Raw genomic sequence first — 7,178 nt, 5'->3', positions numbered from 1 at the left:
AATAGAGAAAAATAGCTAAATAAATGAAAGAAAAAAGGTAAATAAAAAAATAGGTAAATCAATTAGAGGAAAAAATAGGTAAATAAACAGAAAAATAGGTAAATAAATTGGAGAAAAAAGTAGGTAAATAACTAGAGAAAAATAGGTAAATAAGAAGAGAAAAAATAGGCAAATAAATAGATAAAAATAGGTAAATAAACTAGAGAAAAATAGGTGTATCAATAGAAAAAAATAGCTAAATAAATCAAGGAAACAAGGTAAATAAAAAAATAGGTAAATAAATTAGAGGAAAAAATAGGTAACTAAACAGAGAAAAAGTAGGTAAATAAAGGAGAGAAAGAAATAGGTAAATAACTACAGAACAAATAGATAAATAAATAGAGAAAAAGTAGGTGAATAAATAGATAAAAATAGATAAATAAAATAGAGAAAAAAATAGATAAATAAATAGAGAAAAAATAGGTGAATAAATAGAGAAAAATAGGTAAATAAATTAGTGGAAAAAATTGACAAATAAATTACAGGAAAAAATAGGTAAATAAACAGAGAAATAATTGGGAAATAAATTAGAGAAAAATAGATGTATAAATAGAGAAAAATAGCTAAATAAATCAAGGAAAAAAAGGTAAATAAAAAATAGTTAAATAAATTAGAGGAAAAAATAGGTAACTAAACAGAAAAAAATAGGCAAATAAATTAGAGAAAAAAATAGATATAGAAATAGTGAAAAATAGGTAATGAAGTAGAGAATACAAAGGCGGTAAATAAAAACAGAAAATAGGTAAATATATAGAGAAAAATAGGTAAATAATTTAGAGAAAAAATAGGCAAATAGACAGAGAAAAAATAGGTAAATTGTCTTGAGACAAAATAGGTAAATTATCTTGAGAAAAAATAGGTAAATTATCTTGAGAAAAAATAGGTAAATAAACCAAACAAAAAAAGGTAAATAAAAAATAGGCAAATAAACTAGAGAAAAAATAGGTAAATAAATTAGAGAAAAAATAGATAAATAAATAGAGAAAAAATAGGTGAATAAATAGAGAAAAATAGGTAAATAAACTAGAGAAAAATAGGTGTATAAATAGAGAAAAATAGCTAAATAAATGAAAGAAAAAAGGTAAATGAAAAAATAGGTAAATCAATTAGAGGAAAAAATAGGTAAATAAACAGAAAAATAGGTAAATAAATTGGAGAAAAAAGTAGGTAAATAACTAGAGAAAAATAGGTAAATAAGAAGAGAAAAATAGGTAAATAAATTAGTGGAAAAAATAGACAAATAAATTACAGGAAAAAATAGGTAAATAAACAGAGAAATAATTGGGAAATAAATTAGAGAAAAATAGGTGTATAAATAGAGAAAAATAGCTAAATAAATCAAGGAAAAAAAGGTAAATAAAAAAATAGGTAAATAAATTAGAGGAAAAAATAGGTAACTAAACAGAAAAAAAATAGGCAAATAAATTAGAGAAAAAAATAGATAAAGAAATAGTGAAAAATAGGTAATGAAGTAGAGAATACAAAGGCGGTAAATAAAAACAGAAAATAGGTAAATACATAGAGAAAAATAGGTAAATAATTTAGAGAAAAAATAGGCAAATAGATAGAGAAAAAATAGGTAAATTGTCTTGAGAAAAATAGGTAAATTATCTTGAGAAAAAATAGGTAAATTATCTTGAGAAAAAATAGGTAAATAAACCAAACAAAAAAAGGTAAATAAAAAATAGGCAAATAAACTAGAGAAAAAATAGGTAAATAAATTAGAGAAAAAATAGATAAATTAATAGAGAAAAAATAGGTGAATAAATAGAGAAAAATAGGTAAATAAACTAGAGAAAAAATAGGTGTATAAATAGAGAAAAATAGCTAAATAAATGAAAGAAAAAAGGTAAATAAAAAAATAGGTAAATCAATTAGAGGAAAAAATAGGTAAATAAACAGAAAAATAGGTAAATAAATTGGAGAAAAAGTAGGTAAATAACTAGAGAAAAATAGGTAAATAAGAAGAGAAAAAATAGGTAAATAAATAGAGAAAAATAGGTAAATAAACAGAGAAAAAGTAGGTAAATAAAATAAAGAAAAAATAGGTAAATAAAGAGAGAAAAAATAGGTAAATTATCTAGAGAAAAAATTGGTGTATAAATATAGATAAATAGCTAAATAAATAAAAAAAAGGGTAAATAAAAAAATAGGTAAATAAATTATAGGAAAAAATGGGTAAATAAACAGTGAAAAAATAGGTAATGAAGTAGAGGAAACAAAGGAGGTAAATAAATACTGAAAAAGAGGTAAATAACTAGAGAAAAATAGGTAAATAAATAGAGAAAAACAAAAGAGGTAAATACATAGAGAAAAAATAGGGAAATATATAGAGAAAAAATAGGTAAGTAAATAGAGAAAAAAGTGGTAAATAAATAGAGAAAAATATGTAAATAAATAGATAAAAATAGGTAAATGAAATAGAGAAAAAAATAGGCAAATAAATAGAGAAAAATAGGTAAATTATCTAGAGAAAAAATAGGTAAATAAATAGAGAAAAATAGGTAAATAAACCAAACAAAAAAGGTAAATAAAAAAATAGGTAAATAAATTAGAGGAAAAAATTGGTAAATAAACAAAGAAAAAATACGTAAATAAATGAGAGAGAAAAATAGGTAAATATATAGAGAAAAAATAGGTAAATAAATAGAGAAAAAGAGGTAAATAAACAGAGAAGAAATACGTAAATAAATGAGAGAGAAAAATAGGTAAATATATAGAGAAAATATACGTAAATAAATAGAGAAAAATAGGTAAATAAAGCAAACAAAAACTGTAAATAAAAAAATAGGTAAATAAATTAGAGGAAAAAATTGGTAAATAAACAGAGAAAAAATACGTAAATAAATGAGAGAGAAAAATAGGTAAATATATAGCGAAAAAATAGGTAAATAAATAGAGAAAACAAAGGAGGTAAAAAAATAGAGAAAAAAATCGGTAAATTATCTAGAGAAAAAATAGGTGTATAAATATAGATAAATAGCTAAATAAATCAAAGAAAAAAAGGTAAATAAAAAATAGGTAAATAAATTAAAGGAAAAAATAGGTATCTAAACAGAGAAAAAATAGGTAAATAAATGAGAGAAAGAAATAGGTAAATAACTAGAGAAAAAATAGATAAATAAATAGAGAAAAAGTAGGTAAATAAATAGAGAAAAATAGGTAAATAAACAGAGAAAAAGTAGGTAAATAAAATAGAGAAAAAATAGGTAAATAAAGAGAGAAAATATAGGTAAATTATCTAGAGAAAAAATTGGTGTATAAAAATAGATAAATAGCTAAATAAATAAAAAAAATGGTAAATAAAAAAATAGGTAAATAAATTATAGGAAAAAAGAGGTAAATAAACAGAGAAGAAATACGTAAATAAATGAGAGAGAAAAATAGGTAAATATATAGAGAAAATATAGGTAAATAAATAGAGAAAAATAGGTAAATAAACCAAACAAAAAAAGGTAAATAAAAAAATAGGTAAATAAATTAGAGGAAAAAATTGGTAAATAAACAGAGAAAAATAGGTAATGAAGTAGAGGAAACAAAGGAGGTTAGTAAATGCTGAAAAAGAGGTAAATAACTAGAGAAAAAAATAGATAACGAAATAGTGAAAAATAGGTAATGAAGTAGAGAATACAAAGGAGGTAAATAAATACAGAAAATAGGTAAATATATAGAGAAAACTAGGTAAATATTTTAGAGAAAAAAATAGGCAAATAAATAGAGAAAAAATAGGTGAATAAATAGAGAAAAATAGGTAAATAAACAAGAGAAAAATAGGTGTATAAATAGAGAAAAATAGCTAAATAAATGAAAGAAAAAAGGTAAATAAAAAAATAGGTAAATAAATTAGAGGAAAAAATAGGTAAATAAACAGAAAAATAGGTAAATAAATTGGAGAAAAAAGTAGGTAAATAACTAGAGAAAAATAGGTAAATAAAATGAGAAAAAAGAGGTAAATAAATAGAGAAAAATAGGTAAATAAACAGAGAAAAATAGGTGTATCAATAGAAAAAAATAGCTAAATAAATCAAGGAAACAAGGTAAATAAAAAAATAGGTAAATAAATTAGAGGAAAAAATAGGTAACTAAACAGAGAAAAAGTAGGTAAATAAAGGAGAGAAAGAAATAGGTAAATAACTACAGAACAAATAGATAAATAAATAGAGAAAAAGTAGGTGAATAAATAGATAAAAATAGATAAATAAAATAGAGAAAAAAATAGATAAATAAATAGAGAAAAAATAGGTGAATAAATAGAGAAAAATAGGTAAATAAATTAGTGGAAAAAATTGACAAATAAATTACAGGAAAAAATAGGTAAATAAACAGAGAAATAATTGGGAAATAAATTAGAGAAAAATAGATGTATAAATAGAGAAAAATAGCTAAATAAATCAAGGAAAAAAAGGTAAATAAAAAATAGTTAAATAAATTAGAGGAAAAAATAGGTAACTAAACAGAAAAAAATAGGCAAATAAATTAGAGAAAAAAATAGATAAAGAAATAGTGAAAAATAGGTAATGAAGTAGAGAATACAAAGGCGGTAAATAAAAACAGAAAATAGGTAAATATATAGAGAAAAATAGGTAAATAATTTAGAGAAAAAATAGGCAAATAGACAGAGAAAAAATAGGTAAATTGTCTTGAGACAAAATAGGTAAATTATCTTGAGAAAAAATAGGTAAATTATCTTGAGAAAAAATAGGTAAATAAACCAAACAAAAAAAGGTAAATAAAAAATAGGCAAATAAACTAGAGAAAAAATAGGTAAATAAATTAGAGAAAAAATAGATAAATAAATAGAGAAAAAATAGGTGAATAAATAGAGAAAAATAGGTAAATAAACTAGAGAAAAATAGGTGTATAAATAGAGAAAAATAGCTAAATAAATGAAAGAAAAAAGGTAAATGAAAAAATAGGTAAATCAATTAGAGGAAAAAAATAGGTAAATAAACAGAAAAATAGGTAAATAAATTGGAGAAAAAAGTAGGTAAATAACTAGAGAAAAATAGGTAAATAAGAAGAGAAAAATAGGTAAATAAATTAGTGGAAAAAATAGACAAATAAATTACAGGAAAAAATAGGTAAATAAACAGAGAAATAATTGGGAAATAAATTAGAGAAAAATAGGTGTATAAATAGAGAAAAATAGCTAAATAAATCAAGGAAAAAAAGGTAAATAAAAAAATAGGTAAATAAATTAGAGGAAAAAATAGGTAACTAAACAGAAAAAAAATAGGCAAATAAATTAGAGAAAAAAATAGATAAAGAAATAGTGAAAAATAGGTAATGAAGTAGAGAATACAAAGGCGGTAAATAAAAACAGAAAATAGGTAAATACATAGAGAAAAATAGGTAAATAATTTAGAGAAAAAATAGGCAAATAGATAGAGAAAAAATAGGTAAATTGTCTTGAGAAAAAATAGGTAAATTATCTTGAGAAAAAATAGGTAAATTATCTTGAGAAAAAATAGGTAAATAAACCAAACAAAAAAAGGTAAATAAAAAATAGGCAAATAAACTAGAGAAAAAATAGGTAAATAAATTAGAGAAAAAATAGATAAATTAATAGAGAAAAAATAGGTGAATAAATAGAGAAAAAATAGGTAAATAAACTAGAGAAAAAATAGGTGTATAAATAGAGAAAAATAGCTAAATAAATGAAAGAAAAAAGGTAAATAAAAAAATAGGTAAATCAATTAGAGGAAAAAATAGGTAAATAAACAGAAAAATAGGTAAATAAATTGGAGAAAAAAGTAGGTAAATAACTAGAGAAAAATAGGTAAATAAGAAGAGAAAAAATAGGTAAATAAATAGAGAAAAATAGGTAAATAAACAGAGAAAAAGTAGGTAAATAAAATAAAGAAAAAATAGGTAAATAAAGAGAGAAAAAATAGGTAAATTATCTAGAGAAAAAATTGGTGTATAAATATAGATAAATAGCTAAATAAATAAAAAAAAAGGGTAAATAAAAAAATAGGTAAATAAATTATAGGAAAAAATGGGTAAATAAACAGTGAAAAATAGGTAATGAAGTAGAGGAAACAAAGGAGGTAAATAAATACTGAAAAAGAGGTAAATAACTAGAGAAAAATAGGTAAATAAATAGAGAAAACAAAAGAGGTAAATACATAGAGAAAAAATAGGGAAATATATAGAGAAAAAATAGGTAAGTAAATAGAGAAAAAAGTGGTAAATAAATAGAGAAAAATATGTAAATAAATAGATAAAAATAGGTAAATGAAATAGAGAAAAAAATAGGCAAATAAATAGAGAAAAATAGGTAAATTATCTAGAGAAAAAATAGGTAAATAAATAGAGAAAAATAGGTAAATAAACCAAACAAAAAAGGTAAATAAAAAAAAAGGTAAATAAATTAGAGGAAAAAATTGGTAAATAAACAAAGAAAAAATACGTAAATAAATGAGAGAGAAAAATAGGTAAATATATAGAGAAAAAATAGGTAAATAAATAGAGAAAAAAGAGGTAAATAAACAGAGAAGAAATACGTAAATAAATGAGAGAGAAAAATAGGTAAATATATAGAGAAAATATACGTAAATAAATAGAGAAAAATAGGTAAATAAACCAAACAAAAACTGTAAATAAAAAAATAGGTAAATAAATTAGAGGAAAAAATTGGTAAATAAACAGAGAAAAAATACGTAAATAAATGAGAGAGAAAAATAGGTAAATATATAGCGAAAAAATAGGTAAATAAATAGAGAAAACAAAGGAGGTAAAAAAATAGAGAAAAAAATAGGTAAATTATCTAGAGAAAAAATAGGTGTATAAATATAGATAAATAGCTAAATAAATCAAAGAAAAAAAGGTAAATAAAAAATAGGTAAATAAATTAAAGGAAAAAATAGGTATCTAAACAGAGAAAAAATAGGTAAATAAATGAGAGAAAGAAATAGGTAAATAACTAGAGAAAAAATAGATAAATAAATAGAGAAAAAGTAGGTAAATAAATAGAGAAAAATAGGTAAATAAACAGAGAAAAAGTAGGTAAATAAAATAGAGAAAATATAGGTAAATAAAGAGAGAAAATATAGGTAAATTATCTAGAGAAAAAATTGGTGTATAAATATAGATAAATAGCTAAATAAATAAAAAAAAGGTAAATAAAAAAATAGGTA

At 21.0% G+C, this 7,178-nt stretch overlaps 1 long non-coding RNA gene across 1 annotated transcript; it reads left to right on the top strand.

Annotated features, from left to right (window-relative positions):
* The first annotated feature begins 1,649 nt into the window (after window positions 1-1,649).
* Window positions 1,650-6,425, top strand: LOC143378168 (uncharacterized). Its single transcript, XR_013087738.1, has 2 exons — window positions 1,650-4,872; window positions 5,071-6,425. It is a non-coding gene; the product is annotated as an uncharacterized LOC143378168 (long non-coding RNA).
* Window positions 6,426-7,178: the final 753 nt, after the last annotated feature.

The sequence above is a fragment of the Andrena cerasifolii genome, unplaced genomic scaffold, assembly GCF_050908995.1.
Source record: "Andrena cerasifolii isolate SP2316 unplaced genomic scaffold, iyAndCera1_principal scaffold0789, whole genome shotgun sequence".
Taxonomy (NCBI): domain Eukaryota; kingdom Metazoa; phylum Arthropoda; class Insecta; order Hymenoptera; family Andrenidae; genus Andrena; species Andrena cerasifolii.
The sequence above is the reverse complement of the archived record's forward strand: the minus strand, read 5'-3'. Positions and strand labels throughout refer to the sequence as shown.